Here is a 14,779-nt window from a genome sequence, read left to right on the forward strand (position 1 = left end):
CAGCTCCCCTTATCCAAATTGAATAGCAATTGTTTGGTATATGGAAAATATTTCCACATTGATCAAAGCTGATTGCTTTCGGACATTTCCAGCGATAGACGGAAAATACCGCCAGAATTAGTGTCGCTTTCATTATAGGAAAAAGACTAATCCACATGCGGCGAGCAACAAATGTTGAATATTTATCTTCCCGAAGTCAAGCAAATTAAATAGACAGGCGAGCTTCGTTGTTAACTCTGGCATATTACGATTTATATGTGATATAAAAAGTTTTAAACCGACTGACCGCTTCTCTGAAAAAAGCCTTTTGTAGACATACAGAAAAAGCGAACACACATACATACATTTTTGCTTTTATATATATATATATATATATATATATATATATATATATATATATATATGCCTGATAAACTCTTCATTTGATTGATGGCAGTAAGTCTTTGCTCGTTAGTAACAGCAAAAGTTCCATAAGCTTATTAGAGCATAAAGAACAGCTGGATGTAATATCACCACAATCGCTTCTTCATTCAAATATCGATGATGAAAGTGTTCTAAGCTTTCCAAGGATTTTAGATTTGTATAATAAATGATTCTGATTTTAAAAAAGATCTAAAAAAAATTTGCAAACATAGTCGCAATTAATCTCACATGTGCGTGTCATTGTTCCTTGGAGGTTGCCACTTTTAATCTTGTCTCTATCTCATATAGTTGTCTGCTTACAATTAAAAATGGCAGAGACGAAAGGTTGACATAACCTTTTTTTTTTCTTTCTCCCCCTTCAATTAAAAGATGGGTCTTAGAAATGCAAACTGTGACTAGGGTAAAGAGAAGTTCTAGAAAGAAGTAATTACAAGGCTTAAAGTTGATGGATCCTGAAAGTGGTTGAAAGAACCAGTAACGAACAACTAATTAATACCTGTTTCATCCCCAGTCTTTATTATTTCTGCAACACCCGACGGTCCTGCAACTTTACATTTCATCTTACAGCTTCATATACGATTTCTTTCTCAATTCTTATAGCTTATCTATATACCGCTTCTGTAACTTCTAGATTTTCTCAGTCCTATGAAAACTCTGTATTCAGCATTTCCATGCATTCCTTTTGTTCTGTTCATTTGTTACTAAAAATACATCTTCAGACTACATTTAGCTCTTAATCAAGATAGTTTCATCTTAAGATATTTATGAAGGCACTGCCCTAACACCACCAACACCATGCTTGATAGAATCATATACATCAGATGTTAACATATTCACCATCTTAAACTAGTTTGGGTGACCTGTTGCATTTATGTCATGAATTATTACTAAATTGTGAAAAGAGTTACTGCAGTGATTGAGGATGTGAAGAAATGATTTCCAAATATTTGATATTCATGATGGATAAAATCGTAGAAGGTTCAAAATTACGAATGACAAAATCTGAGGTTGATACCTGCAACTGACATTTGCTACTGCCCTGAAACTACAACTCTGTTGTACCTCCTGTGATGACTGCTTTTACTTAAAGACTACATCACGGCCCTCTCTCCCTCTCTCTCTGAAATCGCAAGGCTTTTGCATTACATAAAAAGCAACTTTTTCACATCTTCATTGATCTGGCCTGGTGCTACCAGATCAGGCTGCCCTGTGGCTTCCTGAGACGAAATGCACCTACATTGACGTTTTTTTGTTTTCTGATCTTTTTTGTAAAACTTAATTATGTTCTGCAAAACCAAAAACAAAAACAACAGCCTATTCCCCCCCCCCCCTTTTTATTTTATTTTTTCCTTACTCCCGGTCCTGGATATGACCTTAAACTACATCCGATGGTGAGGTCCAGCTTACGGGCTTGGGGAGTGTGGAGCCACCTCTTAATTGCCATTGCTCCCAGGTCCACCCTGACCCGGAGTGGTAGTACCTGTTAGGGTCCCAACTATGGGTTAAATAGAAACAGATTTTAAAAAGGAAAAGAAACAACAAAAAAAGAAAGAAAAAGAAAACAAATATATTCTATTAAATTATCTATTTATTTATTTATTTTTTTGCCCTGTCGGTAGGGCATGAGAACAAACCGACTGTCCCCCTGCAGAGGGTAAAAATCCCTCAATGGGGCAACCAGTTAGCCGTGGGTTGCTACCCGTAAAGTCTTAGGACGTGATCCTGGTGATTGAGCGAACCTAAACCAGGATACATAGAAGTTTAGGCACCGCAACACATTACTTTGGCCCTTACTTCGATTAGACGGGCGGTCGGAGAGGCCCGATCCGACCAATCGGCCAGTCACGCCAAGCCCCACCATATATTGCCCATTCCAAAAACCCACTACTAATACAACACATCCCCCCTCTCCCACAAATAACCCTACTCCCTAATATATGATGGAAAGCGGTGGCTGAGGGTCAATCGATTAGGTGTGAATATCGATGACGAGGCTGTAAACCCCTCAGGATTGCTACAGATCCCATAGCAATATCAAGAGAGAACAGATAATCATTATGATACCACCAAAGTCGGTTATATCATCATTGTATCCCTGTAGAGGCTGGGCGAATGGGTTTCCCCCCAGGCTCTTCCCAAATAGGACTCCGAGGTGGGTGGGGAACAAAGATGACGAAAAAAGAAAACAAAATATATGGCTTATTCCTCCCAAAAACCACCCAACCACCCAAAGAGAACCCACTCTGATGTCTCTGACATCAGTAGCTCTGACGAAGAGACGATAAAACCAAGGAACTCAACATTCGTAGTAATAGAATCAATGGAAGAAACTCCTTTGAGCAAACTATCACCTTTTAAAATTGAAAAAAATCTTAAAACTCTAAAACCAAAGTCTATTAAAAAACAATTTAACGGCAGCCTACTAATAGAAACCCATAACGAAGAACAAACTAAAGAAATATTGAAACTAAAATTATTTGAAAACATCAAAGTCAAATGCTACAGACATTCAACCCTAAATACCTGCAAAGGAGTAGTGAAAAGCCACGAACTTGCACTTTGTCCCTTGGAGGAAATCCGGACAAACTTACAGAAACAGAATGTGTTAGATGTTCGCAGAGTTCAAATTAAAAAAAACGGTGAGAAAATCGATACCAATACATATATACTAACTTTCGATTCCCTCACCATACCCAAAGAAGTGAAAGTCGGATATATGAAAATAAATGTAGAAATTTATATTCCAAACCCCCTCCAATGCTTCAAGTGCCAGAAGTTTGGACACCATCAAGATCGGTGCACACGATTACCAGTGTGTGGAAGATGTGGAGAAAGTGGCCCACACATTGACTGCAGAAAAGATTTCAAGTGTGCCAACTGCCTGGGAAACCATGGCGCTGGCTCTAGATATTGCGAAATATGGAAAAGAGAAAAAGAAGTGACCAAACTAAAACATATAAAGAATATATCCTACCCAGAGGCCAGGAAAATCATCGAAACTAAAACATATGCAGATGCAACAAAAAAAACTAATCCAATCAACAATCAAAATGGTCATATACATGTAACGGATACAACTGACAAGAAAATTGATGTCCTAAGCAAACTAATAAAGGAAATGAAAGAACTATTAGAAGAAATGAGGAAAATGAATAGTGCAATGTCTGCAACCAATCCAAGGATAATATTAAGTAAAGACACTACTGAACCACAAAAAGAAACAAAACCACAAACCATTTCTACAAAAACAACCGAACAACCATCAAACACATCACAAGCCAGAAAAGAATCAAAAATCCCCCCCAGACAAAAAAAAAAAAAAAAAAAAAAAAACAGGAAAAGAAAGATCCCGATCTATATCTCGAACAGGGACTCCGACAGAAAATAGATTTGAGGGATTGGAGACGATGGAAGTTGAACACAATTCCAAATGATGAACAAAATATTACAATGGAATATCAGAGGGATAAAAGCAAACCAAAATGAACTCACATTATTAATAACAAATATGAGCCCAGCACTTGTCTGTCTACAGGAGACCTTTCTGAAAGAAAATAATACCATCAACATAAAACACTACACATCTTACAACTACATAAATAAAGATACGGACAGAGCTTCTGGAGGCACATCAATACTTGTGAAGAATGAAGTCCCTCAAAGACAAATAAATATAAACACAAACTTGCAAGCAATTGCAGTTTCAGTGACTCTACATAGAACTATAACACTTTGCTCAATATACATCCCTCCAAAAGATACAATCAACGAAACTGAGATAACTCAATTAATAAAACAACTCCCTAAACCCTTTTTTCTACTAGGAGATCTCAACAGTCACAATGTAATATGGGGAAGTAAAGAAACAAATAAAAAAGGAAAAGAAATAGAAAACATAATAAATAAAAATAATCTATGCCTCCTTAATAATCAAAACTACACCTATATGTACCCAGCAACAGGTACTTTCACCGCCATTGACCTTACCTTATGTGATCCTTCCATATATATGGACTATGACTGGAAAGTACACAATGACACCTGTGGGAGTGATCATTTCCCAATCATCCTGGAAAGTCTAAGTACTAGCACTGAACAAAAAACACCCAAATGGAACCTACATAAAGCGGATTGGGAAGACTTCCAGGAACAGTGCAAAAACCAATTAATTATCGAAAAGAATGATGAAGATGACCATTTGAACTACTTCATTAAAACACTCACAAACATAGCAAATAATACCATACCGAAAACAACCAAAACCAACAATCACAACAAACCTTGGTTCACAAAAGAATGCAGAAAAGCCATCAGAGCTCGACGAGCTGCCTTGAGAAAATTCGAAAAGTATCCAACAAGCGAAAATCTGGATTTCTTCAAAAACAACAGAGCAAAAGCCAGACGAATCATAAAGGAATCCAAAAGAACAACCTGGAGAAATTATATATCCAAAATTAATGTGAATACCAAGGCGAAAACAGTTTGGAACATGATGAGGAAAATAGAAGGAAAGTGTAGTAGTACACCAATATCCCACATCTCTAAAGGCAACAAAATATACACCGATCAAAAAGACATTTCCAATAACCTGGCAGATAATTTATCAAAAATTTCATCATGTGACAGACAGAGAAATTCAAAAAGATTAGAGAAAAGGAAGAGAAAAAGAAAATTCTATTTAAATCACAAAATACTGAAAAATACAACCAACCTCTTACCTTGCCTGAATTAAAAGAATCGCTAACCAAATCCCATGACACAGCTACAGGGCCCGATGAAATTCCATATGAAATCCTCAAAAAACTTCCAGAAGCCTCAATTAAATACCTACTTGAAATTTTCAATATTATATGGTCCAGTGGAAACGTACCCGAGACCTGGAAAGAGGCCACAATAATACCAATCCCCAAATCTGAAAACTCAAACATCCAATCCCAATCAAGTAACGTCTCAGATCCGTTGAATTTCAGGCCAATAGCTCTAACAAGCTGCATTTGTAAGACCATGGAAAGGATTATAAACAAAAGACTAATCTGGTTCCTGGAAACAGAGAATCTTATTACAGAATTTCAAACAGGATTCAGGAAAAACCGAAGTTCAATAGACCACATAGTCAGACTTGAAACCTTCATCAGAGAAGCCTTTGTAAGGAAAGAACATTTAACAGCAGTGTTTTTTGACATGGAAAAAGCCTACGATACTGTGTGGAAGTACGGTGTTACAAGGGATCTGAAGGCGCTTGGACTAAAAGGTAGAATGCCAATTTTTATTGAAAATTTTTTAAAAAATAGACGGTTCAGAATAAAGGTTGGCACAGCTCTCTCGGACTTGAAAGAACAAGAGAATGGAGTACCTCAAGGGAGTATACTGTCAGTGACCCTGTTCAGTATCCGAATTAACAACATTGTAAAAAACCTTAACCCTGGGGTAGATTGCTCCCTATATGTGGATGACTTCCTAATATGCTGTAGATCTAGATATATATCTATAATAGAAAGGAAGCTTCAATTGTGCTTAAACAAAGTAATGAGATGGACGGAAGAGAATGGATTTAGATTCTCCAAAAGAAAAACGAAATGCATGCATTTCTGCAAACTAAAGAACATGCATAATGATCCTGTCCTAACCATGGAAGAAATGCCCATACCAGTTACTGACCAGTACAAATTCTTAGGGATTTTATTTGACAAAAAGTTAACTTTCATCCCACACATAAACTATCTGAAAAAAAAATGTAACAAAGCTGTAAATCTTTTGAGAGTGGTAGCACATACCGATTGGGGTGCAGACAGGGAAACACTCCTTAAACTTTACAGAGCACTAGTCCGCTCAAAGCTAGACTACGGTTGTTTCATATATGGATCAACCCGAACATCATATATAAAAAGCCTAGACCCTATTCACCATACTGGCCTAAGATTGGCCCTAGGAGCATACAGAACTTCCCCCGTGAACAGTCTATACACGGAAGCACACGAACCCCCACTAGATCTAAGGCGATAAAAGTTAGCCCTTCAATATTTACTGAAACTGAAGTCTTGCCCAAACAACCCTGCATACCAATGTACCTTCCATCCTAAATATGAAGAACTCTTTAACATGAGAAGAAAAACTATCAAAACGTTCGGGCTCCGAATGAAGGAAAGCATTGAAGAATCGAAAATTCCAATCTCCAGCATTCACAACTTCATACTGCCTAAAACACCCCCATGGACCATGAAACAAGTTGAAATAAAACTCAACCTAAACAAAAAGTCCAAATCTACCACAAACCCTATTGAATACCACAACGAACTTCAACATTTAAAATTACAATATTCAGACTACACCTTTATCTACACAGACGGGTCTAAAAGCAACAATCACACTGGATGTGCAGCAACGTACCATAAAACCACAATGAAGAGAAATCTTCAAAATGAAGCATCTATATTCACTGCAGAGACTATAGCTATCGATCTAGCACTCAACATAATTTCAGAGGAAACCACCAAAAACTTCATCATTCTCACAGATTCTCTATCAGTCCTATTATCTATACAAAATCAAAAACAAGAAAATCCACTAACAACAAAATTAATAGAAAAAATCAATATCCTTTCAACTACTAAAAACATTATTCTTGTCTGGATCCCCAGCCATGTGGGGATCAAAGGCAATGACAGGGCAGATACAGCTGCAAAAAGATCTTCTCACCTTCCAACTGACAATTTTAAGATTCCACATACTGATCTTAGACCCCAGATAAAAGCATACATACAGGAAAAATGGCAACTGCGGTGGAGTCAGCAAGAGGGCAACAAATTATACTCAATCAAACCTGAACTTAAGGAACGATGTCCGGACATCAAGAGATCACGCCGAGAAGATGTGATACTGACTCGGCTGCGCATAGGGCACACCAACTTTACTCATTCTTATATACTAAATGGAGAATCGGCGCCAGAGTGCATCCCATGCCAGGAGACACTCACAGTAAAACATATCCTAGTTGGGTGTGATGACCTTGCCCCAACTAGAAAATTATATTATACAGAAAGCAATATGGAAGACCTTTTTGAAAAGGTCAACTCAGCAAATATTCTAGCATACCTAAGGAAAGTAAATTTATATAAGAAAATTTAAGGAAATTTAAAGTCATCCAAATATACACATCCATGTATAAATACAACATTTAATTTCTTAGTTCGATTTTATAAAAAAAAGGGAGGAAAGGCTGAAAAAGTCATTCCCCCCTCCCAATAAAAAAAGTTAAAAAAAAAAAAAAAGGACTCCGGCATTAAATGACCACATAGGTTGATATGCCGTAAAACCAATCAATCAATCAATCAAACATTGATCTGGAAAAGGCTTTTGTCTCTGCTGCGAACATGTTCTCAAGCAATTAATGAATGCAGTTTCCAGATTTTATCACAAATTAACCACAGCCGTGACCTTTACTTGTGTACTACATTTAATAAGTAGAAAATAACACTTGAAAGATGCAGCTAATTTTGCTGAATGCACCTGTCGAAATCCAACCTACATGGAAAGAGCTATTACAGGTGTCAAGAGTCAATAAATTCACCTAAGTGATACAATTAATTCCAGTGTGCAAACTGACACAATTATGAGACAACATGTATCTGCCACATGGGATCGTCAGGCAGTGATCAAAAATTTTCCCAAAACTGGCATCCCGTTTTATATGCAAGAATGGTAGCGTACGACACGTGCTCGACATGTACTTTTGTATGGTTACAAAATAAGTTCAACACTACAACTTGACAATTACACTATCCTGGTTGCACTGCATTAGTCTTGATCTACAGGCTTCCATGATAAAATGTTGCATACCATTTGATGTGAAACCTGCTTTGAAAGACATGTAGTAGATTGCTTAAGATATGGAGGGAATGAGTTAATGGCGATCGGATCCTGGTTGGCAGCATAACAGAAGTTATAAATTATTCACAAATGTCTAACCTCAAGCATAAAACAAGGTGACGAAAAATAATAATAAAAATATAAATTTCTCCACAGAAGAAATAAGGAAACTTGCTTACCTTGAAAAATTCTGAATTGAAACCCTAGTTTTTTCTTCTTTGTCTGAAGATAAACTCATCGACCTCTTAAAGATACCATTAAAATCGAACATAAAATATTTGCTGCAATAAATGATTTTTTCACATTTCATTTTGTACAAATCATGGTATAAACATGCTAACACACCCAGGGACTTTCAGTTGCTAAAAATGCTCCTTTTTGTGGCTCATTTCATTTCTCAACAAAACCTTGATATTTCTGACTATATAGTGGTTTTTCAAAATATAAATTCAGTATGGGTGACCCTGGCAAAATTCTGGTTCGCATCCCTCTGGGACTTCTAGGGCTAAAAAACATGCCTTTCTGGGGCTCTTTTTTTTTTTCCATATTACTCAAAAACTTTATGTCTAAATAGTGGTTTTCCATGGTGCTGGATATACACATCTTAAAGTGTGAAACTGCACTGTTTGTCCATTTTCACTGGAATTCTGTGTTCCTGCGAACTCCAGAGGTCACAAATGCCCCCAAATTGCAAAAATTACACTTTTTACCCCATACATTAGATTTTTCTGAAACTTGGCGAAAATGTGAAGGCAATGTTGGCCCTTCACACTTCTCACATTCACTTTTTTTTTTTTTTTTGTGGCGTCCTCTCACATGCAGCACCAGAGGGGAACCACACATGTGCGGCTTGTTTTTTTTTAATTTTCACAATTTTACACTGATTTTCTCGGACTAAAACCCAAATATAAAGTTTCGCATGGGTTCGAGTTTCATGTTCGTAGACAGATCATCAACATTCTGATCCCCATCTGGTATCAATTGAAATGAATGGCTCTTCTTCAGGAGGTCTCAAGTTTTGACAAGCTTCTGGGCTTGACCGTTGCTCCTGATCTTAAATAGAACACGTACATCAAATGTTGCCAAGGCCACTGGAAAAATGGTGGGATCTTTCTATCGATCCAGTAGATATCTCACTGCTGATGGTATTCTCTATCTATATAAGAGCCAGGTACGTCCAAGGATGGAATACTGTTGCCACATCTGGGCAGGAGCTGCTAGAAAAGACTTATCCTGTCTTGATATAGTTCAAAATAGACTTTGTAGCCTTGTAGGAGAAGTCCTTTTCTCTTCCCTGCAACCTCTCTCACAGGAGAGATGTTGCGAGTTTGTCTCTGATGTATCGTTATTTTCATGGAAAGTGTTCGACTGAACTTCAGTCTATGGTCCCCCCTCGCCAAACTTTCACAAGAAAGACTCGTCTAGCTGAAAACATTATCAATAATTCCCCCCCACTCTTTATCTGTGCCTAAACCTAAACGTAGATTCCATGAACAAAGCTTCTTTCTTAGAACTGCACGCCTGTTGAATTGTCTTCCGATTTCCTGCTTTCCGGCTGACTACAATATGGTTGTCTTCAAGTCTAACGTAAACAAGTTCTTGATGAGCCATTCCATATAAGTTAACAAATTTACCGAATTTCCATTACTAACGATTACTGTATTGTCCAATTTCTAATGTATACTCTTTAATCCTTATCCTCGAATGGCCTCTTGGCATTGATAAGTAGTGATGATGCATATGTAAAAAAAAATAATTATTAACAGGAAAATTATACAGATTTGCATATTATATTATCAAACTGAAAATGCATACATACATATCTAAAGTAGCAAGTTGTTGCATATGTTCATGAGTTTGTGCCAGTGTGTATATTCGTTTTGATGGGCATGTATTAGCCCCTCCCCACTTTCAACTCGGGTTAAACTATATTTCTAAATTTTAAACTTTGTATTAGCAACTTTTCTTTTCTTTCTACTGTTTCTTCTCCTTCTCTCTTTTTCTTGCATTTCTTTAAGGTGTAATATCAACCTAATGTCTGTGTTAAGGTGACCTCCATAATCCAATTACCATTACTAATTAGTCTAGAGAAAATATTTTATGTTTCATTTATATTTTAATATTTGATGTGACCCTACAGAATGTTTTTTCTTTTGTAGTGTATAATAGTGTTTTCTATTATAATTTTAATATTAATTGTATAAGAAATTTTTCAATAATATTATCTAACAAACTTTCAGAAAAATCTTTTGTACAATGCGCTTGTAAAAATATTAGAACTTAATTTGTTGTAAATTTTTTAATTTACCGAGTTTAATTACAAATTTACATATATATATATATATATATATATATATATATATATAGGGTACATCGATTTTTCACTTTTCTCAGATTATTAAAAAAAAAAATGGTACTTACCAAAAGTTGCATCTGAACTTAAGTACTCATGCAAAAAAATTAGATCAAATGCTTTAGCGATTTTTTTTTTTTTTTTTTTTTTTTTTTTTTTTTTTTTTTGCGAAAAATATACTGAAAATTCTTATTTTTTGCAAGGTTTGTCATGAATATTCGTTTGAATACCAAAAAATTTCATGTCTTTTATTTTATAAAAATATTAATATAACAAATCATAAATAATCTTCAAATTGAAAATCTGCCCCCTCCCCTCCTTTATTTTTTTTATTTTTTTTTTTTTGAGGGTCACCTCAAAGTAAAAAAAAAAAAAAAAAAAAAAAAAAAAAAGTAAATATGTTCTGCGCTCTGTCAAGACAGGAAAGGGTAATTTTGGAGCGCCACCCCAGATGTGGCAGGAGTACTCCCTCTTAGGACAAAATTGTTTTTTGTAGAGGTAGAGGATCATGGCGGGAGTGAGATACTTCCTGGAATGGTTAGGGATCTGATGTAGGTATTTCATTTTAGATTCAGGGTAAAAGTGAGTCCCATAAGTTTGTCAAAACAGGGTGCTTCATCAAGACAAAAGATGTTCATTTCAATTGGGGGTAAACTTGGGGATGTAAACATTAGTGAACAGATAGCAGTTTGATTTTGAATGTATTAAAGCTGACTCGCCATTCTTTACCCCATTGCAGCACATGTTTAAGGTCAGGAGAGAGTCAGAAAACTTCCGATCATAGTTAGCTTTTGTAGTGTTGCAATAATAGATGGTAGTATTATGTACATAGATGTCGGCAAATGATTGAAGAATATGGTTTGTGAGGTCCTTGATAAAGATAAGAGTTGGGCCCAATGTGGATCCTTGGGGCATGCCAGCATTAATACTGTAACCCATGTATTTCTGCCCATTAATGACCACTAATAGACCTCTCAGAGTGAAAGAATTTAATGCTTGAGAGGACATTTCCAGCTATTCCATAGCTAGAGATTTTATGAAGTAAACCTTGGTGTCAGACTCTATCAAATGCCTTAGATATGCTAAGAGTTACCGCTCTAGAAATGAAACCTTCATCAATAAATTCACTGATTCTGTGTGATATCACAATAAACACATCAGCTGTTGATCTCTCAGAGCGGAAACCATATTGCATGTCACTGAAAGTTATTTTTATTGATTGACAAGTTTTCCGTTTACCATTAGCAAACTGTCTTTTCATGTTATGAATTAAGCAGTAATATTTCAATATCTTAAAATTGATTTTTTTTTTTTTTTTTTTTTTTTTTCTGTTATAAGTGAAAATATAGCAAACAAATGAGGAAAAGATGAAACATTATTTTGATAGAGCTTAATATATAGTCATATTGCTCTATATAAGAGCCCTTAGACAAAAATGATGGTCTCAATTTCTGACTCCAAACTTTGGTTGTGATGTGTCGATGTCTTGATTGAAAACCATGTACAGTTTGTGATGTTTCTGTTGTGAATGTGACTGCCCGTTCCACGCCCTGAGAATGTGAGGGATAATCTGGCAAGTCAAACTTGTTCCCATTAAATAATGATTCGCAAAGTTCAGAATCGGAAAAATCTTCCGTCATTGATGGTTCAAAAATACCACACAATCTCAAATCTATTGTCCAATGAGTCGCATTAAGATTAATATTTGGTATTTTTAATCGTTTCTTGATTGACTCCCCATTCCTGAAATAATATAAAAATTAATTGAATATCAAAAAATTTCAATGTGTACTGCTTTAATAATTATGGTGAAATTAGATAAAATCTTGAAAATGTTTGTATAAATTGGAATAAATAATTGCGTCATTGATATATGAATAAATGTTTACTGACCTAATGGCCAAAATTCTTTTTAAAGCATCTTCTTACTTCAATTTCCTCAGATTTAACCTTTGAATATAGGTTTTCAGGCAGTGAACAAAAATGCATTACCTTGTATGTTTTTTTTTAATGCAATCTGCTGATCCTTAATCCTCTGGATCATATTAAAATGTGCAATTGTTGAATTTATTTTTTTAATTTCAAACCAACAAATGGCATACACATTTACAGCAAAATTTATTAACCTCTTGAGTTTTGTTGTGAGCCTTTGTGGGTGTGCACCGAAAGGAGTCTGTTTGTAAAGAGCTGCACGTTGTATCTAGCGGTTGTATTTTGAAATGTTTGAACTGTGCGTAGGCAACGTGAGAATAACGTCAAGGATGTTATTCTCACGTTGTCTACACAGTTCAAACATTTCAAAATACAACCGCTAGATACAACGCATGACTCTTTACAGACTTCTTTCTCCAACTTTACAACATAGCAAGGAAGAAGAAAAAAAAAAGAAAAAAACTGAAGATGGAGTATACCTCTGAAATATATATTTGTGATAAATTTCAAACAAGTAAAATATTTGTTTATTTTCTTAATATTACATTGTGATTTGGCTTTCAAGCGCACTTGATGCATATTTTATCTATATATAAAAGCGAAAATGTATGTATGTTTGGATGTCTGCTAAAAAACTTTTGACAGATGCGACGAAAATTCACAAACTCAGTATCACATCGAAGCTCCATCCTTTGCTCGAAAAATTGGCCAAAAATGTTAACTTTTTCACCCTGAAATCGACAATTTTCGACAGGGGGGGGGGAACAAAAAACGGTCCTCTCATGACAATGACTGATTCTACGCATGCGTCGGATGACATCGTGACCTGATTTACTTTAAATAGTTGAAAAACCGAACAAATTTCATGTACGTCGCATTAGCTCAGTTGGTTAAGGCCTTGGTTCATTATCTAAACGTTTTGGGTTCGAATCGTGGTGTGAGATTTTTTTTTTTTTTTCGATTTTTTTTAAATTTAAATATTGAACCAGTGTTATTTAAGCCATTTTTCACGTAACGTTCGTTTTCTGGCTTCCACAACTTGACGTTGTCGCACCTGCTAATTTCGGTTTATAAACGTCAACTTAACACACTTATCAATTCATCTGTTCCCATGGTCGAGATGGTTAAGTCGCAGGGTTTTTTTTCCATTTCCTTTCCACCTCAGCGTCAAACGTTCGGGGTTCAAGCCTACCTTTATACTAAAACTTTTTTTTCTTTTACACCTTCAAACAACCGGCCAACGTTTTTTTTTCTTTTTTTTTTTTTTTTTTTAACAGGGTTGTTTTAATCTACCCCCTCCCCTAGCACCACCACCAACACACACCTCCAAACATCCGGGCGACGCCGGGTACCCCCGCTAGTATATCTATAAAAGTGAATGTATCTGTATCTGTGTCTACATTTCCCTACGCAATAACTGTCAATTTTAAGTCTACAGACTCGAAATTTGATATACAGGGTACTGTGATTTGGGAAAATCTTTGATCGGTTTTCGGCCAGAAATTTGGTTGTTAAGGGGTCAAAGTTCAATGATTTGACCTTTGAGAACTCTACCAAACTCCTGACAATTTTCGGTCTAAACACTTGAAATTTTAGATATAGATTCCTTGGACATGAATCTAACTTAACTTGATTTGAGCCCAAAACAGTAAATGTTAAGGAGTCATAATAGGGGTCAAAGTTAAGTTAAAAAAAAAAAAAAAAAAATTGACCTCTGCGGTCTCAACCAAATTACTCAGACAATTTCTGGTCGAAACATTTGAAGTTTTACATAAAGGGTATTCAGAGATAGGGCAAGCTTTTTAATCGGTTTGGGTCGAAAATTTTTAGTTACCATTATATAAATGTATGTATGTATGTTTGCATATCTGCCTAAAACTTTCGACAGAGCTGACTGATTTTACCAAGATCAGTATAGTTTTGAAGTTTGACCTTTCAGGCGAGAAATATCGAAAAATTGGCTAAAAACATTAATATCTTCACCTTCAACTGGGCACTTTTTTTACAGGGGGGGGGGTCGCTTTTTTCGCCAATATTTTTTAGTCATCCTCTCCTTTTGATTGTCTAGCCTTAATTTAAACCTGCGTCACTTCCGGTTTGGCGGTTGTCGTAATAGCAAAGACGTCAGTTTTTTGTTTTTGTTTTTTTTATCTCGTTCTTTTCCTCCTTCGCGGTACACGTTTGAGCCTGCCTTTCTACTACCAC

General features: G+C 35.8%; 1 protein-coding gene across 2 annotated transcripts in view; it reads left to right on the top strand.

The window, feature by feature from the left end:
• The window catches only part of LOC145291175 (uncharacterized), a 47,745-nt gene that overhangs the window by 29,521 nt on the left and 3,445 nt on the right, over nt 1-14,779 (top strand). The window lies entirely within an intron of this gene.

The sequence above is a fragment of the Euprymna scolopes genome, chromosome 2 (assembly GCF_053919585.1).
Source record: "Euprymna scolopes isolate OS-2025 chromosome 2, ASM5391958v1, whole genome shotgun sequence".
Lineage (NCBI taxonomy): Eukaryota > Metazoa > Mollusca > Cephalopoda > Sepiida > Sepiolidae > Euprymna > Euprymna scolopes.